The 9639-nt window shown below is 44.8% G+C and overlaps 1 non-coding gene and 1 pseudogene across 1 annotated transcript; both read right to left on the reverse strand.

Moving 5' to 3' along the window:
* The window catches only part of LOC136875179 (large subunit ribosomal RNA), a 12860-nt pseudogene extending 4183 nt beyond the window's left edge, over nucleotides 1-8677 (reverse strand).
* A 279-nt stretch (nucleotides 8678-8956) lies between these two features.
* Nucleotides 8957-9111, reverse strand: LOC136875143 (5.8S ribosomal RNA). Its single transcript, XR_010860393.1, has one exon. It is a non-coding gene; the product is annotated as a 5.8S ribosomal RNA (ribosomal RNA).
* Between the last annotated feature and the right edge of the window lie 528 nt (nucleotides 9112-9639).

The raw sequence follows: 9639 nt of genomic DNA on the forward strand, positions 1-9639 counted from the left end.
AATACAACTTGAGAGGAGGCGAACTTGCACTCCTAATACACTTTGCTTTTAAAACCTAATCTGGCTCTGGGCCACTAACGCAATGGCTAATCCCATACTACAGAGGTGACTTAGAGAAGAACACTTTACATTACATAAACGAAGAAAAGTTTGAGAAAATAAGTTCACCTCAAAACAAATGTGAGTGGGAGCTCGAGAGGGTTAGCACTCTCTATCCCAATATGTAACTTTACAAGAAAAAGAAGAAAAGAGTAGTTACATTTTAGGAAAAGGTTACATGATGGAAAACGCTTCGAACCCGCCGCGAGAGTCAAACTGCCGACCTAGCAAGAAAAGAAGATATTAATAGGCCATTACCTGGTAGTAGATCGCTGCCGGGGAAAGAGGCGCTTCCCGCCTCCTGCTATGTACTTAATACACTGAAAGATGGAACAGAAGTGGCCCGGAGACCCCAAAATCAGCAGTTTATATCCTCTCGCGGAAGATTCTAGGCGTTAGGGGAAATAAAACACCCTCCCACAAAATCTTTATTGGTTCGGGAAAAGAAACCCCTACATAGAGGAAAAAGAAACACATTATTGGTGGGAAATTAATTAAAGAAATTCGGGATTGGCTAGATCCAAACTAAGGGGAAAAAGAGGGGTATACAGCCAACTTAAACAATAACAGAAAGAAATTTAACAAGAAACAAACTTTTGAAATAAAAATTTCTCCAACAAAATAGTTCTTTAACTCCGCACTAGGTCGCACTATTGTTGATCTTCAGTAGTGTCCTCTAGAAGAGAAAGTTCACACTTCTTACTTCAAGCGAAACAAAAACACATCAAAAGTGACACAGTTCAAAAACTCAAAATTTTCCACGTGGTGACATCTTCTGAGAAGGTAGAGAATTAATAGAATAGATAAAGTTCAACCTTCCTCCAGAAGAGGAGTTTCAACTGGCGCAACTTTTAAATAAACAGAGTAGAGGTGTACCGCCCGGTACAGACCTCCCCCCCCAAAAGTTCCTCCAAGGGGTAACACAGAAGAACATAAGCTTTGTTTCCAAAATAAGGTCCAAGTTTTGATGTTGATATTAAGATTAATTGCGGAAGCATTTATAAGATTTTAGTAATTTGGTTGGTTGCAATTTCAAAATTTTGTTGTTGCCGGTGCAGTAAAGTTTTTATGTTTGTAGAATTTGTATTTCTGAAGATAAACTTTTAATACTTAAAGGTGAAGAAAAATTTTGCAATGTCCACCAAATATTGTTGTTAAATTCCCAAATGTAATTATTGCTTATGGTGACTGTCCATGTAGTTGATGTAGATTGAGTCGGATGGCCAGACCGGCCGTTGCAGCTTGCGTCCAACGGAGGCCGCTCGGACCCCTCAAGTACCCTGAGATACCGCTCGCCCGCACTATGAGGGGAGCAGAGGTGTTGAAGTACGCCGCGCCCGCGGTGAACAGATACGGGCTGCGGGCATGTAGCAGGTCGTGCGCCGCACATCAGCCTTGGCCGGGAGGTGAGCTCCGGCTCGCCGTGCACATGTCGTCCTCGCTGGAGAGGAGGGGGCCCATCCCCCTCCCCAGTCGCTGCACGGCGCTGCGCGGCTGCGGGGGCGCTGAAACATTAAAGCTAGGCGGCAGAATTGTGTTGGACAATTATTTTCTTTGAGGGTACAGGCTTGTAGAGAGAGTGAGGGGCCAGCGGCGTGCAGATATTCATGGAATTCATTAAGCCACTGTGTAGAGTGGAGCAGGAGACGGGAGCGTGGTAATGGCCGAGGCAAGAACAGGATGGCAGTTTAACGGGTCGGGGCAGGTTTTACATAAGGCTTACATCTAAAACCAAAATATTACAGAAGGGGCAGAATGCCTTAAAAGTGAAACTCAAAAAAAATATAACCTTCATATCCTTTCAAAATAATATGGAGCAAGTTAACACAGAAATTACACCGGTTTCACCTGGGACAGGTGAACTCTAAATATCCTCTCGGTGGCTGGATTACTTAGCAATAAGGTAACCGGCGTAAGAAAATCGAGAATGATACAAGGCCCATGAAATCTGGGGGCAAGCTTGCCCGCGGGAACAAAATTTTTGACCATAACCTGGTCACCTACCTTCAAAGTGGTGGGTCTCCGTCCACGATCATACCTTTCCCTAACCTTTTCATGAGACACTTTAAGATTAGCTTTAGCCTTCTTCCAAAGATCTTTAATGTTGTCCGGATCTATTGTCTCGGGCAGAATGTCATTCAGAGACCAGAGGTTAGAGAGCGGCGTGTTGGGAACGAACTTAAACATCAAAGAAGCTGGAGTAAATTTGTGAGATTCATGAACCGCCGAATTCAAAGCAAAAGCTAACCAATGCAGGGACGTGTCCCACCTAGAATGATCTTCATGATGATAGGCAATAAGTGCGGACCTGAGATTGCGGTTAACCCGTTCAGCCAGAGATGGTTGAGGGTAATAAGCAGATGTAGTTACATGAGAGATGGACAAGTCAAAACAGAATTTACGAAACAGATTTGATGTAAAAGCTTTAGCATTATCAGATACAATGTATTGGCACGGACCAAAAGAAGCAAAAATAGAATTTAGGCAAGTAATGGTGGACTGAGCGGTAGCCAGCTTAGTCGGAAATAACCAGGAAAATCTTGTAAAACCATCTACACACACAAAGATGAACTTGTTGGCATTACCCTTTGACTGGGGGAAGGGTCCCACATAATCGATATACAGGCGTTCCATGGGGCGCGACGCTTGATGAGAAGACAAAAGGCCTACTTTAGTGGACATGGTGGGTTTACTGATCAAACAAGATTTACAAGCTTTTACAAGTTCTCGAATTTCACCGTCCATACCTTTCCATATGAACATTTCACGAATCTTTTCACGAGTTTTAAAGATTCCAAGATGCCCCCCCAATGGGGTCTCATGATAGTATTTGAAGATCATAGGTACAAGAACCGCTGGAAGAACAACTTTCATCAACTTATCATGCCTCGAAGGGCAACATAGAACACCATTCCTCAGAACATAAGGGACAACATGTTCCCCAGAAGAAAGGGTTTCCATTATAGGAGCCAGCGTCGGATCTTCACGTTGGTATTTCTCAATATCCCTAAAAAGCATGGGAGCACCTGTTAAGATGGCATTAACACCAGATAGTATGGACTCGGAAGGTGATGAACTATCGACCGGTTCGTGGGTCTCGACGTCGTTATGAAACATACGGCTGAGTCCATCAGCAACAACATTTTCGGTACCTCTGATATGTCGTACATCAAATTGGAAGGCAGAAATACGGATGGCCCAACGGGCTATACGACCAGTACGACGAAGCCTACCTAAGACCCAGCTTAAGGCTTGATTATCTGTCTCCAGGTCGAATTTGACATGTTCCAGATAGAGACGGAACTTTTCTAAGGCGAATAAGACTGCCAACCCTTCGAGCTCATAGATGGAATACTTGGCTTCTTGAACCGATAGAGTCCTAGATGCATAGGCGATGGGACGCCTCCCTAGTTCAGTCTCTTGAAGAAGGACTGCAGCTACAGCTGACGACGACGCGTCCGTTTGGACGATGAATTTCTTCGAGAAATCAGGCATAGCAAGTACAGGGGCATTACAGAGAGCTAATTTAAGATCTTCGAAAGCGGCTTGTTGAGAAGGTCCCCACTCGAATTTGATGCCTTTCCTACGAAGAAGGTTTAAGGGCGCCGCTCTATTAGCGAAGTTAGGAATTAACTTCCTGAAGAAATTCACCATACCAATGAATCTAGCGATACCTTTGATGTCCTTAGGAGGTTTAAAATCACGGATGGCCTGTGTTCTAGAATGATCGACTGCTACACCATCAGGTGACACAATATGCCCTAGGAATGACATAGAGGGCTTAGCAAAGGCAACCTTGGACAACTTAACAGTTAACCCAGCCTTACGAAGGCGATTGAGAACTTCTCGCAAATGATCTAGATGTTCTTCAAAGGTTTCGGAAAATACGACGACATCATCCAAATAGTGATAGAAGTACTCAAATTTGATGTCGGAAAAGACCCTATCTAGTAGCCTAGTGAGCACAGCTGCCCCCGTGGGGAGCCCGAAAGGCACGCGGTTGTATTCATATAAATTCCAGTCCGTGGCAAACGCTGTAAGATGTTTAGACTCTTCGGCAAGGGGAATTTGATTATAGGCCTGATTCAAGTCCAAGATGGTGAAGAACTTGGCCTTACGAAACCATGAAAAGCAAGAATGAAGGTCGGGAAGGGGCACAGATTGCAACACCACCTTCCGATTGAGAGCCCTGTAATCAATGACAGGCCTGAAGCCTCCTTGGGGTTTCGGGACTAGAAAAATAGGCGAAGAATACGCTGACTTAGAGGGCCTAATAATACCATCCTTCAACATCTGATCGATGATTTCTTTCAGAGCCTTCATTTTAGGTGGAGATAGCCTATACGGTGGAAAACGGACAGGAATTGAATCTGTGACCTCAATTTTGTATTCAATAAGGTCAGTAACACCCAGAGTATCAGAGAACACCTCGGGAAACGACTGACACAGTTTCCGAATACTATCAGCCTGCTCCTCAGGTAGATGTCTAAGGTCTAACAACATCTCATCCTGGGTAGGCGAAATAGATGAACATGATACAGAATTACACTTTAACAAGGGAATTCTACAATTGGACGCAAATTTGAATATGCACGACCTACTCTGGAGATCGAGCACAAGACCAGTGTGAGAAATGAAGTCCGCTCCCAATATGATGGGGCAAGACAAACGCTTGGCCACAAACAATTTGATCTTCCATGTAAACTTAAAAACCCGAATTTTGACATGTATGGAACCTAGAATTTCTAATGGAGATGAATTAGCCGAAACATATTGAACAGGAGAAGAGACATAGTCAGGGAGTTTACAAACAGATTTCAATTTAGAATACCAATCAGCCGAAATAATGGAACAAACACTGCCTGAATCTAAGAGAGCTGTTATAGGCTCGTTATTTAACTCAATCTTAAGAAAAGGAACAGGTGCGGGGGTATCCGCCGCAATCCTAAGACACTCTTTAGGGCATTCAAAAGATGAATTTGAAGGCTGGTCGTTCACTGCATTTACAACCTGTTTACTAGGGGCTAAGTCTCGGGAAGATGGATTAGTCGGCTCAGCCGACGCCACTAGTCACTTTTTATTATTGGAATAGCTGGAATTTGCACCAGAAGTTGAGCAGGAGGGGGTGCTATTTGAGTTTGGGCAATTCTTGGCGATATGTGAGAAGGCCCCACACTTAAAACAGCCTTGTGATGACCCTACTCCATTCCTTGTCCCACTTGACTTGATCAGAGGACACTTATTCCGCAGATGGTCAGGCGACCCACAAGCATAACATTTACGGGGATTGACTGGTCGGCGAGGTGGAGGCCGAGTGTTACTAAAGGAAGGCGGGGGTTCTTTCGCCACACGCAAGGAATCGGCATACCTAACTCCTTCCGCAGAGACGGCTAATGCTTCCAGTTCAGAGAAGGTTTGCGGGCACGCCGCGAAACACAAATATGACCTGTAGGGTGGTGAAATCCCTTCAATAATAGCTTGCACGATCTGATCCTCAGGGAAGTGGAGAGCAAACACCCTAGTATAAAACTTAATATCTTGGATGAAGTCTGCCAGGTTTTCATCCAAGCGCTGTACCCGATAATAGTATTTCTGAATAAGGGAGGACCTGGCCCTAGCCGGGATGAAGTTAACTAGCAAATGGGCGTGGAAATCCTCAATAGAAGATTGCTCGGCAATGGCTCTAACTATTTTGTCAGATAGAACACCAATAGCATAAGGATAGATAATTTGCAAAATTTGACATGGGGAAAGAGAAAACACAAGGGCATGATCCTGAAATTCCACTAGAAATCTTAAAAATGAAATTACGTCACTGGTGGTGTTGACGGAAAACTTAGAGATACCTCTAAGCAACATTGCCAATGGATGAGGCAAGCTGCTGAACCCAGGTGTCATAGTCGTTAAAGGTTTCAAGGGCAAGGAAGTTAATTCAGAGCGGATGTTACTCAATGACGCACGGCGTTCAGATTCGTTGTTCGATGGGGCAAAGATAGTTTGAGCAGCAACGGTTATCCTATTGACTTCTCCCTGAGGAGGCTCTTCCTCGTTACCTACATTCACCGTGGCGGGTTGATCAGTTTTGGGAGGAGCTTCGCCGGTTAGCAATTGAGTGACCTTATTAGACAATTCAGAAATAGTTTCAAGGAGCGTATTAGCTTGCTTCCTCTGAACGTCATTCACCTTTAGAGACAATAGATCATTAACTCTATTTGCAAAGTGATACAGCCTGCCTTGCACACGCTTAATTTGATTAGGAGATGGATCGTTTTCATCAAAAAAGCTGACTACCGATGCTAGCCCAGTAATATTCTCGACAATCGTGGAAAGAGAGTCGTCAATTTCTTTCTCTCCCAAATTGGGGATGGAAATGGGCAAATCAAGGGACTCTCTAAGCTTGTTAGTGTCTATTGCAACCGTGCCTCCAGATTGAACGTTTCTGATAGTTAACTCATATATCAACTCCTCTTTGCGCAAGTAGTTAAGGAGGAGAACATCGCGAGGGCCGGGCATGATGACAGAACAATTTTGAAAAACTCAAAAAATTCCAGCAACTGAGAAAATTGTTAGAGTTCGAATCAAAGCAATGTTTAGCCGTCAAAAGGGGCTAAATTGAGACCCATTCAACCACGCTCTGCTACCACTTGTTACCGAGTTTTTGTGGTAGTTAAGCATGAAAGAAGGTGCTGGGTGGTGAATAGGTCTCAAGCTACTAAAGAGAAATTAAATTTTAAAATTTAACAAGGTTATATTTTCTTTTCAAAATTAGGTAACAACAAATAGAACAGGTACTTAGTAGCCGAAATACAACTTGAAATGTACAATTACAGGGATTAAAGAATTTGGGCTTCGAGCCCTGAAAACACAATTCTTGAGCAACTAGCTCAACTTCACGATATACCAATTTTAACAAAAGGGGCAGAAGACCCCACTCAAACCCTGGAGCCTTTGCTCCAAATTACACAGCAAAGCCTCCTCGAGGCATACAACTCTCAGTTTTAGAAAAGAGCCACTCGCTCTTAAAGTTAAGCCTCTCCCAGGCCACACCAAACTCAACTTTCAAGTTGTCCTCAAAGGACATATACACAGGGGTAAAATACCCAACCTACTGAGGTCTATTAGGTGAGAAAAGATTAATACATGACCTCTAAAATACAACTTGAGAGGAGGCGAACTTGCACTCCTAATACACTTTGCTTTTAAAACCTAATCTGGCTCTGGGCCACTAACGCAAGGGCTAATCCCATACTACAGAGGTGACTTAGAGAAGAACACTTTACATTACATAAACGAAGAAAAGTTTGAGAAAATAAGTTCACCTCAAAACAAATGTGAGTGGGAGCTCGAGAGGGTTAGCACTCTCTATCCCAATATGTAACTTTACAAGAAAAAGAAGAAAAGAGTAGTTACATTTTAGGAAAAGGTTACATGATGGAAAACGCTTCGAACCCGCCGCGAGAGTCAAACTGCCGACCTAGCAAGAAAAGAAGATATTAATAGGCCATTACCTGGTAGTAGATCGCTGCCGGGGAAAGAGGCGCTTCCCGCCTCCTGCTATGTACTTAATACACTGAAAGATGGAACAGAAGTGGCCCGGAGACCCCAAAATCAGCAGTTTATATCCTCTCGCGGAAGATTCTAGGCGTTAGGGGAAATAAAACACCCTCCCACAAAATCTTTATTGGTTCGGGAAAAGAAACCCCTACATAGAGGAAAAAGAAACACATTATTGGTGGGAAATTAATTAAAGAAATTCGGGATTGGCTAGATCCAAACTAAGGGGAAAAAGAGGGGTATACAGCCAACTTAAACAATAACAGAAAGAAATTTAACAAGAAACAAACTTTTGAAATAAAAATTTCTCCAACAAAATAGTTCTTTAACTCCGCACTAGGTCGCACTATTGTTGATCTTCAGTAGTGTCCTCTAGAAGAGAAAGTTCACACTTCTTACTTCAAGCGAAACAAAAACACATCAAAAGTGACACAGTTCAAAAACTCAAAATTTTCCACGTGGTGACATCTTCTGAGAAGGTAGAGAATTAATAGAATAGATAAAGTTCAACCTTCCTCCAGAAGAGGAGTTTCAACTGGCGCAACTTTTAAATAAACAGAGTAGAGGTGTACCGCCCGGTACACTCACGTTTACCCCCGAACGGTTTCACGTACTCTTGAACTCTCTCTTCAAAGTTCTTTTCAACTTTCCCTCACGGTACTTGTTCGCTATCGGTCTCGTGGTCATATTTAGCCTTAGATGGAGTTTACCACCCACTTAGGGCTGCACTCTCAAGCAACCCGACTCTAAGGAGAGATCCTCCCGGAAGCCGCAGCGGTCTCTACGGGCCTGGCACCCTCTGCGGAGCGTGGCCCCATTCAAGAAGGACTTGAACTCGCCGCAGGTTCCCGGGATAAGTGGACCCTCCCAAACACCACATTTCTCGGCAGGGTGAACCTGCGAGATTCGGTGCTGGGCTCTTCCCTGTTCGCTCGCTGCTACTAAGGGAATCCTTGTTAGTTTCTTTTCCTCCGCTTAATAATATGCTTAAATTCAGCGGGTAGTCTCGCCTGCTCTGAGGTCGTGTTTGGTTTGTGCGTGTCGCACAAAATGTTCGGTCGCTGCACACACACAGCACACACTTTCGAGCTTGGTCGCGGAGCAAGGGCGGCGAACCGGCGCCAGCAGACACAAAGACGCTGCGCGGACCAACCCTCCCGTCTCACACACTCTCAGTGGTGGTGTCGACCGGTCTAGCTCCACCGGGGTGAAGCTCTTTTCAGGAGACGCGGCGGCGGCCGTGGCCGCACGAACCGCGACGCTCCCACCCTCCGAACGCAATGTCGCGTTCAGTTTTAGCAACCGACCCTCAGCCAGGCGTGGTCCGGGAACGGAATCCATGGACCGCAATGTGCGTTCGAAATGTCGATGTTCATGTATCCTGCAGTTCACATGTCGACGCGCAATTTGCTGCGTTCTTCATCGACCCACGAGCCGAGTGATCCACCGTTCAGGGCCGTTTACCCGCGCCTGGCCACGTTAAGATAGGCAGGGCTACGCATTGAGCGATTACAGCTGCCGCGTACCTTAAGAGAGTCCCATCTACTCCCGCCGTTTACACGCCATCAGGTACCTTAAGAGAGTCCAGGCTACTCCCGCCGTTTACCCGCGCCTGGCCACATTAAGATAGGCAGGGCTATGCTTTCAGCGATTACAGCTGCCGGGTACCTTAAGAGAGTCCAGGCTACTCCCGCCGTTTACCCGCGCCTGGCCACATTAAGATAGGCAGGGCTACGCTTTGATCGATTACAGCTGCCGCGTACCTTAAGAGAGTCCTGTAAAAGAAATACATATATGAACTAATCAGGCTCGTATTTACTTGCATGCAGTGACGAACTGGTGATAACCAAGTCTATATATCCTATGAAACCATATACCTCCACTCCGCATTTCAGCAGAATTAAATCACATTATGTATAACACTTTTCTTTGGCAATAGTCGAAATAACGTTTTCCAATCTCTCCACATTTGACTATAAGCATCCC

Source organism: Anabrus simplex, chromosome 5 (genome assembly GCF_040414725.1).
Source record: "Anabrus simplex isolate iqAnaSimp1 chromosome 5, ASM4041472v1, whole genome shotgun sequence".
Taxonomy (NCBI): Eukaryota; Metazoa; Arthropoda; class Insecta; order Orthoptera; family Tettigoniidae; genus Anabrus; species Anabrus simplex.